We start from the raw sequence: 14,257 nt of genomic DNA, 5'->3' as shown, positions 1-14,257 counted from the left end.
TTTAATCAGGGTACCTTATCCTTAGCTAGTGCTCTGCTAAGGCTGAACTGACAGTGTATGGTGTGGTTCAGAAAGACCTAGTGAGAGCACTAGGGTGGTATGAGGGAAAAACAGATGATATAGCAGAAATTCTACTTCAGCCTCTCTCCTGTAATAATTCCATCTCTTTCTTATTGTCTGTGTTTATTCTATTGTGTCTTGATTTACAACCTCTTTAGGGTCATGTTTAAAATGTGTATTTACAGTTTTCAATACTACTCTTTCTGGAATGCTTTGTTTAGACTTGCTGAATGTTTGCAATCCACTAATGTTTCCTCCAGCTCAAACAACTTTTCTGTTTCCCTGCTCCAGACAAGCAGGCACTATCCCAGAGCCCACCCCTGCTCCTGCCTTCTTGCTAAGGAAGAACTGCCCTGCAGCCCACTTGCAGGTGTTGGCATGGAGCATATTCCGTAAGGCAGGAAGACTGCTCATCATTTATAGGAATCAGGTGGGGGAGGAAACTCTAGGATCAGCAGAAACCTCACCTCAGCACAGTGCAAGAAGGAGTGTGGTCCAAGCCTTGTTCTCTTAAGACAAGCCACCTGCTTTCAGAACTCCACAAGCAGTGCTTCCTGCAGTGCTGAGTGTAAAGAGGTGGCGGTAGCTTTTGTGGGTGCCTGAGAGGCTGCAAGTTAACAGTAGCGCAGGCTGTTCAGTGAAGTTTTGCTTTTATAGTCACACACATAGGCCACTGCCAGAGGCGGTGTGTGGTACAGCCTCCTTCTTATCACAGCGGAGAATTTGAAAAGCAGAGACTGCGCTGAATATTTTTATCTTTTCGATGTATTTGTTCATGTATTTCCTTAGTTCTAATAGGGACCCTTCTACCTCCCACTGGCTCCTCCAATCATGTATATAAAACAGCATAAAATACAAATAAGCACTTGCGCACAGAAACCATTGGGTCTGAGCACTGAGTACTCCAGCAGTAACACCGAATCTACATTGCAAACAAACAAAAAGCATAAAAGTAGCTAGGTGGATAACCTTTCAGAAGGCAGAAACATCTGAATTACCTCTTTACTTCCTTCCTTTAACACATTACCATAACTTTGATCTAAACTAAATTGACTCTAAGCCAGTTTATTGGAATGTATGAGCTGCTCCCCTGTACATGAGGCTCTTGCCTGAAAGGTTTGACACTGCTCACTCTCAAAGGCACCAAATGAGAGAGGTGTGAACAGATTCTTGTATTTCCCTCCATTGCAGAGACAGAAGAAAAACTGAATCTCACTTTCAGTTTTAGAGGAGATGAAGATGCAAAGAAAGGAAGAAAACTATTCCTCCCCTCCCCCTCCTTCTTCTTTTCACCCTCAATCAAAACCACCTCCTCTGCCCTGGCTGGGAGGTAGCTGTGGTCTGTGAAGAACCGTTCTGCCCACCAGGTCTCCCTACCCTTTCAGTTCATTTTGTTGCAGCTCAGCTATTTAAGAGCTGGCAGCTGTGGTAGGTAAGAAGACAAGTGTCTGAATAAAGGAGACAGGGTGCCAAAGACTTACTGAAAGCAAGCACAATACTTCTTGATCCTTACTGTCATTGATTCCCACAACTCTTTAAAGGCCAGTACATGCAGTGATAGCACTTGCTTGGCAGGTGTTGATCCAGATTTGTAACTGGGAATATTAGGGGTACGATACATTCTCATTGCCACAAAGAAGTTTTCTGTTTCAGGCAGGATGAACAAGTTTTTAATTTCCTGCCTCTTTTAATTAGCTCACCAATTTATTAAAATCTTTATTTTTATATTCTTAACATCCCTGCAATACTTTGACTTATTAGGTCAGTGACTCATACCTACAGCTGTACAAAAACAAACCCCTTTTATATAAAACAGCTTCCTTTTCAGGCTGACCATGTAGTCTTATCATTCTTCAAATGATCTATACTTCTCTAGATTAAAGAATGAGTTTCCAGGAAGCAAATATGTTTGGGCTCAACAGACAAAGCTTTATGTCAGGTTACTGCCACAAAAATCTATACAGTATTTTCTCAATAAAAAATGAGAAAGTAAAATTATTATAGTCACATATGTGCTACACTTTACATATGCAGAAAAGGCATCACAAAGTTATGATGTTGCAAAAGTAGTTCCCTCAGTAACACTGAAGAGAACAAATGAGTTGGTCTTTCCTAAAAAGAATTGCAGTAAAAAAGCCAGAATCACATTTCTAAGTGAAGTTCCAATGAATTAAAGCAGCTCCTGATGTTTAAAGTACTCCCTCCTGTGTAAACGGTACTTTGTCCTATTGAGTATTTTCAACGTATCTCTCTGTCAGCCTGCTTTTAACTTGGGCTTTACGCTGTTGCATTGAATTTCAGTTTACATTCCTGTATCACTTTCACCAAGACGTCTCGCAGGTTTGTGAAATAAGTAAAGATATACATACTAGAAGTCAGATGTCAGCAGACAAATGCATCCAAGGTCAGCAAATATATTATTTGCTTTTTGATCTTTCTGCATTTTAAGTCTATTTCTGTTTTAAATCCAGGCAAATTCTGGCCAAATCTGTTTTCCCAGTATTTTGTACAAAGCTTTTTCTTGTGAATTTTCTAATGGAGGAAGAGATAACCAGTTTCTGAATTGCTAGATAAAGTTCCCTTTGACTATCACATGCTGATAACGTGTGTTGCAATAGTCCTGGTAACCACAGACGGTCACCAGTGTATCCTCTACACACCTGAAAAGTCAGCATCATTGCTGTGTTGCTTGGTAAGATGAGAGTCAAACTCCTTGGCCTAGGATATCATGTCTGGCTTTGTCCATAGGCAGGGGTCTGTCTCTGAATCAATAAAATTAATGGACCAGCCACATTTCCACCTTACAGACTGGTGAGACATTCAGTAAAGAACAGATGATACTGCAGTAGTGGAGAACATATGGGTACTTTTAAGGAAGAGAAGCACCTCTGTGGGTCTGCACACCAAAGGGAATCAGGACTCATTCTCCTCTTTATCCTTGCCTCAGGATGCCTATGACCAAATACAGCAGATACATCCCATTCTTGCAAGTGATTTACATGGACGCAACACAGACGCTGTGCCTCTAGTGTACTGTATTTCCTCTGGTTTTCATGTGTTGCATCAACTAGCCTTCCTGAGAAAGAATAATTCACTGGGATTTTCTGCAAACATGTATTTGAAAGAAAAGAGTGGCTTGCCAAAATATACTTTCCTCTGTTCATTTGGATGTAAATCAAATCCCTTTATTTCCTTTTTATACACTTTTATTCCGGCAGAGGTCAGCTCTGCTTGAGCTGGGGAAGAGTAGAGCAGTTCAAAATGTTGGTGCCTGCACACCTGGCAACAAAGTGCTGGTTTCTTTTTACACTCCCCTTGCAGCTACCAACCAAAGCCCATTTCTTGCCCTCCTCTTGGAGAGGACAAAAGGTACTTTAAACCAGGTAATCTGTACCTTCAAGACTGCTGTAATAAGCTGCTGAGCCATTCTTGCTGCTGTTGTGTGGCTCCAAGCCTGTTTGAGAACAGCCTGTAATGTGTAGGAGGAGCAGGAAAGCCAGAAAGCATAGTCCTTGAGGAGGACTGTGAGACACGCAGCTCCTGAAGAGTAATAAGCTGTGTCTGGAATGTGCTTTCTAATTACTGAACTATTAGGGGAACAGAAGTACTGCTGTCCAGTTTCAACTATCTTCATTTACTACTGTACCAAAACTGTTAAATAATGAAGGTCTCGGTGCTCAATAATGTTTTGACAAAGTTGGTTCTGGCAAAATTATTTGGATGAATTCACAAATAATTTTACCACTTTAAATGGCATCATTTTGGTGAATATGTAGTTCACCACAAATGTTATTTCCCCAGCTCCATCAGTTACAGTTCTTAAATGTTCACTCTTCACAAGACAAGAAACATTTTGATGCTGAAGGAAAAATGTGTTGTTAAAACTATGTAGTTCTACTCTCTGGTTTAGTGTCCCCCAATAGATGTTCTTTATTGTCTGTTTTTAAGTGTCAACATGCATTTCAGATTTTGCATCTAAACAAAATTCTCTTACCTAGTTGCCGTGGTTTGAGGGCTGTTGTTGTGAGTGACAGCTGCTCCCACTCTTCTCTCCTCCCCTCCTCTTTGGTTTCACAACCTAGCCTTTTCCTTATGCCTTCTTTTTTTCCCACCAGTACCCAAAATACTGTGGAGGAAATTGTGTTTAAATATTCAGAAGTACTGTGCATGGCAGAATGCTGTATTAAAAATGTGCAAGATGCATTTATTCTTTTTTCTTTTTAAAGACTAAATTATTGCTACATTCAGAATTTTCGTTGGTTGTCATTAATGATTGACATGCTTGACAGAATTTTGAAGTTAGAAATTAATGACAGCTTTTCTGAAATTAAACATAATGCTTTAGACCAAAATCTCTCCTGTACCCAGTGATGTGCACCATTGAGACAGCAGCTGCTTATGAAGGATAATGCTTAAAAACCCTCAAAGAACCTCACCATAAATCTAATCTAATTAAATAATTAATATTTTTCACACTTTTCTGTTACCTTTTTGAAATATAGCTTCCTCATACTAAAAAAGAGGAGAAGTTTCATTCCATCTATGCGCCCCTTTTCTTTGTTCTATTGGAGAGATTCGGTAGTTTGAAATGACTGAAATGACTAAATGTGGTCTACTTATTTCTCACGTGTAGCTATATATATCAATAAATGAGTGCCATTAGTCTAACAAACTATCAGGAGAGCCAATAAATAATTTCAGTACAAGATCAAGGATGGGTCTAATAAGCAGCAGACTTGACTTGTTACCTGAGAGTTGACAGAAGAAACAGAAATGCACTAGGAAGAAGTAATTCAGGCATACCACCATGGTGAACCTCCACTCCATATGTAGTGTTGGCCCAGCTGCAGCCTTTTGGAGTGTCAGATGAATGTTAACGAAAGCAAGTAAAGCTATTTTCCATTTTAGTGCTTGTTTCTCCTGATGGTGTTATCTGTTATAGGTCAAGCAGCTACAGATGACAGCTTAATAGGTCATCTTAAAAGCAAGATATACAGAGCTGTTGTCACTGATCAAAAATCACATATCTAAGTGCAGATGACACACAGCTTTTAGGTGGCTACAGTGGATTGAGAATTCCAGTGTGAATATCAAATCTTGTCACAATATCGTATATACACAATTGGATGTTGTTTACTAGAGACCATGCAACTACTTCACCAAAAACCAAGTAATTTTCTAGCAAATTGACAGCATTTGGAAAGTTGCCATTCTTTGCTGCTATCTGGGTGTCTGCATAGCCCACCACTTCCAGATACTTGCTGCCAGTACTGACACTCATGAGCAGGCTCCACACTTAAGCCCTCTTTTCTTTCCTTACTAGCTCAATCTAAACATAGGTCTTTTCTAGGTCAAATTTGTCTTTACAGATAGTTCAAAGCACCGCTTTTGTGCCAAACACTAACGGAGGCATCCTAGGCTGTTCATCTTGCTGTTTCATTTTGGCATCTGTTTGGTGATAACTGGCTTGCTCTATACTGAAGAAGGCCTTATCTGCTTTCCCCAAGAAGAAGTCTTGGTATCACTCAGCTATTCTCAAAATCTGAAATGGAAACAAAAAACTTAAGCCTGAACCAAACAGATCTAAAACAAATGGAAAAGATATCTGTATTGCTGAGATCCCTGCTCCCTAGCCTAAGTGTGACTGGTGCCCATACTTGCTCATGTTAACTCTTCTAAGAGCAGTGTAAACGGCTGTGCCCATGCTGCATAGCATCTAACACAGGTCCCAGTGGCTGAAAGATATTTTTACTAGATTTTAGAGGTTTTATGGTTCAACACAGCTGAATTGATGTGAGGGCTGACCCAGTGAAAGGGTAGTTTGATAGCATAATACTAATGGGGAGACTGGTTGCATGTCCTTCGACATGGTATAAGGGCTTGTGAGCCCTTAGGGGCAGAAGGTCTGCTAGAAGTGTGCTGGAATTACTATGTACGACAGGAAGATCCCAATCTGGGCATGGTCTCAGCTGTCATGTTTATGTGAAATGTTCTCCTCAGAAAATCATCTCTAAATTCACAACTGGCTTTTATCTTGGAAATAACTTGTTGGTTTGGTCCACAACAGGATCCAAACAAACTAACAGGGACACAATTTGGATGATCAGAAGACAGGGACTTAACAGCAAATCAGGGAAGTAACATACCCATAGATCCTCATTATTAATAGAAAATAGTCAATTATTCTAGCTATAAACATCTTAAAAGATTAATCAAACAAAATAAACCCAGACCAAAACAAACCCTACAGCCACCTAAGGCTTTTAGTCTAGATGAAAAAAAACACATTTCATCTTTTCCAAATCAGCAGGGACCCTTTCTGCAAGTGGCAACTGTCAGTTTTTAGGTAATTTCATAATAAGAAATTACCTGAAAGCACAGAAGAAAAAAATTAAAAGCTTTCAGTAAAAGGCAGAGTAAGAATGAACTTAATTTATAACCCTGATGTAAAAATTCTTTGTGCAGAAAAGAAGGGAATGATGCTGTTATATGCAAGCCCAATGTATAAGATTGTTTACGTAGATACAAGCATTAGAGAGGACACAATGAAAGTCATTTCCCTAGGAAGAAATTAACAGCCTTAAATGAATCTTTTACAGAGAACAAACTGCTAGTAGACTTCTAGAGTCTGACTTCCCTGTTTTCTTGAGGAGATGATTACATTAGTTGCTTGTTTTGTCTTGTACATTTGGGATTTTTTTTATGTCATTAAATGATGTCAATGTATTATTTTGCTTCTGGCTGCTCCCTCAGGTGGCCTCTCATCCTGGTTCGTCCCCTCACTGTGCTGGGGCTGTCGATGGATCCTATTACCAGCACTTGGCTCTACCTGCTTGCACTTGGCTGTGTCCCTCTGGTGAGGCAGTGCCTGTGCTGGGGTCACCTTGGCTCCCAGCACGTCACCCCTTGCAGAGCAGCCCTGCTCTCTCTGTTCCCCACGTGCCCGTGTTCAGGATGTGGATGGCCATGTATCAGTGGGTTACATCATCTGAACATGAATCAGCTCTGATATCGCTGATATTTATTGAGATGTACCTCTCTGCCTGGTCAGTCATTTCCACTGTTATATTTTCAGTCTTGGATGCTCTTGCCCAAGAGTATCCTTGAGACTTGTTCTATTCAGTTACTTTTCTTAAAACAACTTTAAATTCTAACTCAATTATTCAACCCATTTGCATTCCTCCTCAACCTTTTATCACCTGCACTTGACTACGTTATTCTCTAAGCTAAACCATTAACGAATAATTAAACACTAATTATTATTAAACTATTAATTAAAACATTACATGATACCCAGGAGAGTCTCCTGGACAGTCACAAGTGGTGCAAGCCTTATAGCTTGACATTAGTTTTATAATGAGTAATTAAGACCTATTCTCTGAGCAAATTTTTCCAGAAAGTGGTATCTGGAAAATACTCCTACTAGTATTTTCAGCCAAGCTACATTTATTGCTTTGTGTCAGTGACAATGTCAAGAGCTTGTCCTGTAGTTAATAGGATTTATTATAACACCAGTTGGAGGAAAATACTACAATAACTGACTGAGCTGCATCTGTAAACAATACAGATGTAGTCCAAATTTGCCTGCACCTTCTAGTGGCTGACACACCAATAAACCATGGCCTGAAACGTCTCCCAAAGATCAATCCTTTCGATAACAGACCTCCTGTTTCAATTGTATCTCTTCTGGTTTCAGAGCACCTGCTACTCATCAGTGACCCAACGAACCATCGTCATCACAGTGAGTGAGGGAAATTGCACTCCATGGGATCCATTACTGCCCAATACAGTGTTTCGTCCAAACCACGCCAATCTTTTACAATCTAAGGTTAAGAGAACGAGTACTGATAGCTACTTTTTTTCCATATTGAGCTTCATAGATAGTCTTATGCCTAGTACAAATGGACCGAATAGATTTAATGCTATCAAATCAACAGTGTCCATGCTAGGTAGCCAGGAATGTGTTCCTTTCCTCCCAGAGGAAGGATCACTTTTCAGCAAAAGATCTAATTAAAACCCAAATCTATGCATCTAGAGACTAATGAATGTGGTTATGATACAAAGAAATGATCTGCACTTATAACTGGAAAATGCTTGTTTTTCATATATTGCAGCAGCCATTATGCATCCTGACTTCTGGACTCAGGGGAAAAACCACAGCCACTATGGTTATTCCTGCCCACACAGAAAGTTTTCCAGTCAGGGCAGTGTCAGTGCTTTCACAGGAGTGCAATCAGTAGCAATCCAGGAAGTCAAAAGACCTGGAAACTCAAGACATCTGAGGGTGAGGAGAATGTGGTCTGTCTGAAACCTAGCTTCTGTGAGGTAAGCAAGATGAGGAGACTGGGACAAAGAGGGAGAAGATGCAATGTGATGCTGCAGTCATTCTATGCTGCTGACCTTAAGTGTGATTCACTGAGCACTATGTCTCAGTCAGAGGTAGGAAGCAAGAAGCAGAGAACATTTGGCATTCCAGTCCATGAAAAGGTCCAAGCCAACTGTTCTGCTCTCCTCATTCAGCTGCTGTATGAACCAACTGCAGACAGCTCTAGGAAGTAAGTGTCACTATGGGGAAAAGGAATGAAACTTGATTACAACAAATTCTTATTCCCACGACTGTGAAAAAAGGAGGAAGAAGAATCTGACTGTTGTCTCTTTGCCCATAATTGTTATTGCACACATGACTACACAGTTACAGGTACAGTGATTAAATACTCATAAACTCTATTTTGAAGGTCAGAAGTTTCTAAAATTGTCATATTTGTCATTGTGACTTATAGCAGCAGAGTTCAGAAGTTCTCAAATCAGGAGCAGCTGCCAAATGCAACCACACTTCAGTAGGTACAAAGTACCCCTTGGAGCAATTCCTGGTTTTGCGTTATCATAAAAGATCCATCAAATTCTAATCACCTCTCATTACTGCACATGCAGGATTTTGTCTTGGTTAGGTAAGTTCCAGTCCTTCTCCTCACCTACTCTGTCCAAAATTTACATAATGGATCAGACCTTTCTGTGACTCTCAGTATTCGTTCTGTCCTTTCCTCTTTCTCCAGCGGGTCACATTCCCAATGTTTCTTCATGATTCAGGGCAACTTTTTATTCACTCATGTGGGTTTTATATTTGGCTGCCATGAAATCAGTATTTGTGTACATACACCTATAAGCACACACACATTTATATACACAAGTAGGTAGCTAGATCCCCTTAGCCTTCTCCTTGCACCTCATAGTGACAGTCCTGCTAATAAGCTATCCTTTAAATAATATTCCCTGTGGCAGAGAATGACTTTTAAATGTTTAGCACATAAGGCATAACTGCTGTGCTTGCACATGGGCCAGCTGACTTGCTGATTAGTTTCTGGATGTTTCTGCCATCAAACCTTTCTATTTTCCACCATCAACAAAATCCCAGTTCAGTCAAAGCCTGAAAAACTAACACTCATTTAACATGGTGGAGTAATGTTTTCCTACAAAATGCAATAGTTTAGGCACGAGATTTTTCTAGCAGAAAATAATTTTAAGAAATTAATTTAGGTGGCCATTTTCTTACTTTGATAAGCTCTGTTTTCCATCTGGGGCTGCTTGCCACTCAGAACAAGACTTTCAAAACTCAGCTTGCAATCTGACAAGATGAAACAGAGCTTAAACATATGCAACAAGGTTACTTGCTTGTATACTGATGTAGTTTTTCAAAATACAGTATCACAACTAGTGCCTTACAGAAATCCTCTCATTTTTCCATTAAGCCAGTGATGTGTGAGTCCTTAAATTGGGCTTTTTGTGGTGCTGAGCTGCTGGCAATTCATGGCAAAGCAAGCCATGTTTGCTATTTAGAACTAGCTGTCCTGCCTTTAGTCATAGACTCTCTGCCTCTCTCCTGCAGAAAACCTGCAAATGCATACACAGAGATGCATAGCTGGAAGAGTCAAACCCAGTTTCACAACTCTTCCAAGTAAGCCTCCGAAATTGTGATGTGATACAATCCAGCTGTAGGCAAGGGAAACTCAAAAGTGTTTAGTCAGTTCTTAGGATGCCTAGATCTGCATAGTTTACTGTACTTTCATGTGCTTTTCTTCTTCCAGGAACTCTGCAGGAGAGCTGAGGACATGAAGAGTGCGTGAAGGAAAATGACCACCAATTCCCTTCTCTTACTCCATTGCTAATTTATAAGATGAACTATCATGAAAATAACACTTGAAATTCAATATATATAATGCACATTCCCAACATTTTCTGAAATATGCTCTGGCTTAAAAGAAAATGTGAAGCGTTTACACTGAAGGACTTGCTTCTCTGCCAGGAGGCTTGTGCAGCTTTCCCACCATGGACATTAAATGTCAACTGGAAAAAATATGTTGTTTTTATCTTGCATTGAAAATTCTTCAACTTTATTGCATTTGGAAACATAATGTAGTAGTAGAGGGCAACGTTATGTCTGACATATTTAACTAGTTTACAAAAAATATGACCAGTGAAAACATTTTGGATAGAACCACTTCACGCAATAGTTGCGGAATGATGGATCACATTCACTAATCCTTCTTTCTAAATGTTTTGACGAAGTAAATGAGCATTTGTATAAAAATGCTGTAACAGTTGAATTAGAGTGTGTAACCTTTGTTTGTGATCATAAATTAGAGAGAAGCCCTTGCAGGCAAGAATGTAACATTAAATAAGTAAATAAATAAATAAAAAGGCATCCAAAGCCAAGAGATACAATCTAATACTGAAAATGTTTGAAAATATTATGTGCCTAGCATTAATCACTAAGGGTCTTATAGTATAAATTGTCTCACAGGTCAAAGGGACACCCACAGGTGGAGATTAGTCATTTAAAAGACAAGGGTAGAAAACATGATTTCAAGTACTAAAACTGTCTTAAAGTCAATTTCTCTTTCATTTTTCAATTTTCCTGCCCTGTTTCAGGGTGAAGGGCTCATAACACCTGCAGTATATAAGGCTTTTCCAATCAGTAACTGAAAGGAAATCAAGGCAAAAGGGTGTTACTCTTCCAGATCAAGAACTTCAGTTGTAACTTACAGCTGTGCATCAGTAAGCTATTAAAAATATCTGAATTTGCATCACCTGTTCCCTTGTACACACTGTAACAGTGGTATGTGATCCTCAGATGTGGAATTGGCACAGGATTCCATGAGCACCTGAGGGATGTCATGTGCAGCAGAGCCTTTTCTGTCTGTAACCCCAGCTCAAGAGGAATCTTAATACTGAGAAATCAGATTCCACAAGTGGTGAGTGCCTCCTGCCTGACTATATTCTGTAAGCTTCCATTGCTGTCTGGATGAAAGACTTCCCCCCCCCCCCCAGTTACTTTGGAGCTTATAGGAGATGAGGAGGGAAAGAAGGGAAATTCAGCAAGGAAACTTGCTTATTTGCAGGTTTCACTGAAGGCAGTGAGAGCTGCGGAGCCTAAAACTTCCGAGGAAAAAGCGATATTAATAAACAAACAAAACCCAAACCCACAAACAAATGACAGAGGCTTGATTAATCTCTTCTTAAGAAGACTTTCTGACTTCCCTAATAGTCTATTTTAGTTATTTTAGTGACATTTCACAGTGGCTCGGAGCTGATCACCTTTTTTTCCTCTGACAATCCAGGCACTTCAGTCTCCACAATCAAAATGAAGAAACTTTCAGATATTTCTGACAGGCTTGGCAGAAATCTGGTCTTGGCAGAAATTGCACTGAAGAAAGAAGGCACTATCATGGCTATGAATAGTAATTGTGAAGAGGTACCTTAAAACAACCTGATGCAAAGATCAGTGCTGTACCTTTTGCACTGTTCAGACAGTAATATTACCTGGAGTGACTAAAGCTTTGAGCAGCACTGCTGACCAGTCATTTAACCATTCATGTCCTGCGTGCAGAAACGATGCTCCCTACTCCCATATTCCCATTTTAACGCAACACTGCAGAAAGTTAGTGTGCAGTGACAGCGGCACACAGTAGTTTCTATGTTAGTGAACAAAGACTATTTTTAGCCCCTAAGCAAAATATGTCTCTTCGGTCAAAAGATCTTAATATTTAGCAGACTCTAAATAATCAGTGAATGCATATTCTATCCCATTTTCCACACTAACAAAAGAAATGGTGGATGAACATAAGTTTTTTGGAAGATGAATTCAAATAGAGATGTAATCACAGCAAGCAGCAGTTTACAGCAGAAGCATACGCTATGTGCTTTCAAAGGCATTTCAGGTCCTGTCTCTTTTCTTTGACTACTGAAACCAGTCTCCAGGCTAAGATCCCCAGTATATGTGCCCAAAAGTAAATGTTGTAATTCTCTTCTCCTTTTTCCTTCCTTCACTATTGTCTGTAGTCCTCTGTAGCTCAAAACTAGAATCATAAGTCCTGTGCTTGGGCACTATCTGGTTGGTGTATGCCTGGGCAGGTGTGTGTGCACGTACACGTGCAGGTAGGCAGATCAATACACAACTAACTTCTCAGAAAGGAGAGAAATAAAACCAATGAAGAGAACAGAATCTACACTAAGCTAAGTTTTCCCCAAGTTAAACTTGGAAATTTAGCTCATATTTTACAGCAAAGTTCAGGTCAGTCATTTTTACCAGCTATACTCCCATTTTCTCTTATTTCATGAGAACAAGGCAGTCTTTTCTCCATGTATACACTGATTTTTTTTTTTTAACTGACCTCATTTTTGTTTTCCTCAGGTGAATGGCTGCTGGGTTAATGCTCCAAGAAGAAGAATACCTCTTAGGACAGAGCATAAATGTCTATGAAATTATAATATCTAACAAAACAAAGGCATACAAACTCCTAAAGTTGGTTTTCATAATGCGCAGAAAGTCTGGGGTTGCCCAGTGTCATAAAGCATTCAACTAATACAGTGACTCTATAAAATCAATAACCTCTCAAATAAAAGCCTACTGGATTTAAAAGCTATGCAAATTGTGCAAACTGCACGAACCATGGCATGTTTCCATCATAGAATCACAGAATGGTTTGGGTTGGAAAGGACCTTAAGATCATCTAGTTCCAACTCCCTGCCATGGGCAGGGATGCCCTGGGACTGAGAAATAGCACTTGATTTGGTTTGGGTGACCTTGTCTTGGCAGGATCCACAAGATGAATGAGGGTGAAAAGAGAAGACAGTTCACTTTTTAACTTCAAAAGCTCAATTTTTTAACTGAAGAGATTCAAAGCCAAGTGCCAGCATTCAACATCAGTCAGCATACAGGATAGCATGCACAAATCTATGCCATATTAGAGAGCATCGGTAAAAATTAAAGTAAGGAAAAGCAAACTCAAGGGGATGCTGACACATGAAATCCCATCTACATTCAGGTTAGTAAAACAAGTAAACATATTTGCAAGGCTGGTATGACCTAGGAAGGTTTTCATTCCTCAGTTCAACTTTAGGATAAAGCCGACTGTTCCATTCAAACCCCAATATTTCAAGTTCTCCTGCAGCACAAGAGAAGCTAAAACCGAAAAGCTAAGGATGATGAAATGAATCCGGATAAGCCATAAATACCTACATACAGAAGCACACACAAGCAAGACAATGAAAAGTTAGCTGGGTTTACCGGTTTAGTTATCCAAGTGGGTGGTTTGTTTGGGTCTGGGTTTGCTTGGGAAACGTCGGGAGCTGTGTTCACGAAGACCAGTCCATCCGCACCGCGGCAAGCTGCGGAGAGCAGAGCGCTTCCCTCCCCCGCCACCGCTCCCCCCGCCAAAAATGAACAACGAAGAAAACACAGGGAGGGGCGGCACCAGCCGGACCGGCAAACTCCGCCGCCAGCGCTCCGGCGCCGCCCCGCCACCTCCCCTGCCAGGAGGAATGCGGGAGCGGGGGCTGCGCGCCGCTCCGCCGCCTCGCAACTTGCGCCCGTCGCGGAAGCCGCTGAAGCGGGGTGGGCAGGGGCGGCAGGAGGCAGATGCCGGGATGTGGCGAGGCGGTCCCCGGTGATGCTCCACCGGCGGTGCCCGCCGCGGGGATGCGGTCGCCTGCGGGCGGTCCCCCAGCTCCGGCGCTGTGGACCGTAGGGATGGATGCCCCCAGCCCGGCCGCGCAGCGAGAGCAGGGGCGTCCCTTGCTCTTGTGGGGCCGCCCTGCGCTTGTGCCACCTTCACGGCTTCCCGAGCAGGACGCGGGCCACGAGGAGCCACGCGAATCCTCGGGGGAGCCTCCGGTGTATCCGAAATTGGGTGGGAAGGTT

General features: G+C 41.1%; 1 long non-coding RNA gene across 2 annotated transcripts in view; it reads right to left on the bottom strand.

Annotated features, from left to right (window-relative positions):
- Window positions 1-13,842, bottom strand: part of LOC130599762 (uncharacterized) — a 105,039-nt gene extending 91,197 nt beyond the window's left edge. For both annotated transcript variants that reach the window (XR_008972305.1, XR_008972304.1), the window contains exon 1: window positions 13,625-13,842. This is a non-coding gene — a long non-coding RNA (uncharacterized LOC130599762). The remainder of the gene's footprint in view (window positions 1-13,624) is intronic.
- Between the last annotated feature and the right edge of the window lie 415 nt (window positions 13,843-14,257).

The sequence above is a fragment of the Pezoporus wallicus genome, unplaced genomic scaffold, assembly GCF_028554395.1.
Source record: "Pezoporus wallicus isolate ANWC-B61680 ecotype Strahan unplaced genomic scaffold, APGP_CSIRO_Pwel_v1 contig_229, whole genome shotgun sequence".
NCBI lineage: Eukaryota > Metazoa > Chordata > Aves > Psittaciformes > Psittacidae > Pezoporus > Pezoporus wallicus.
This window is presented reverse-complemented; position numbering and strand designations above follow the sequence as displayed.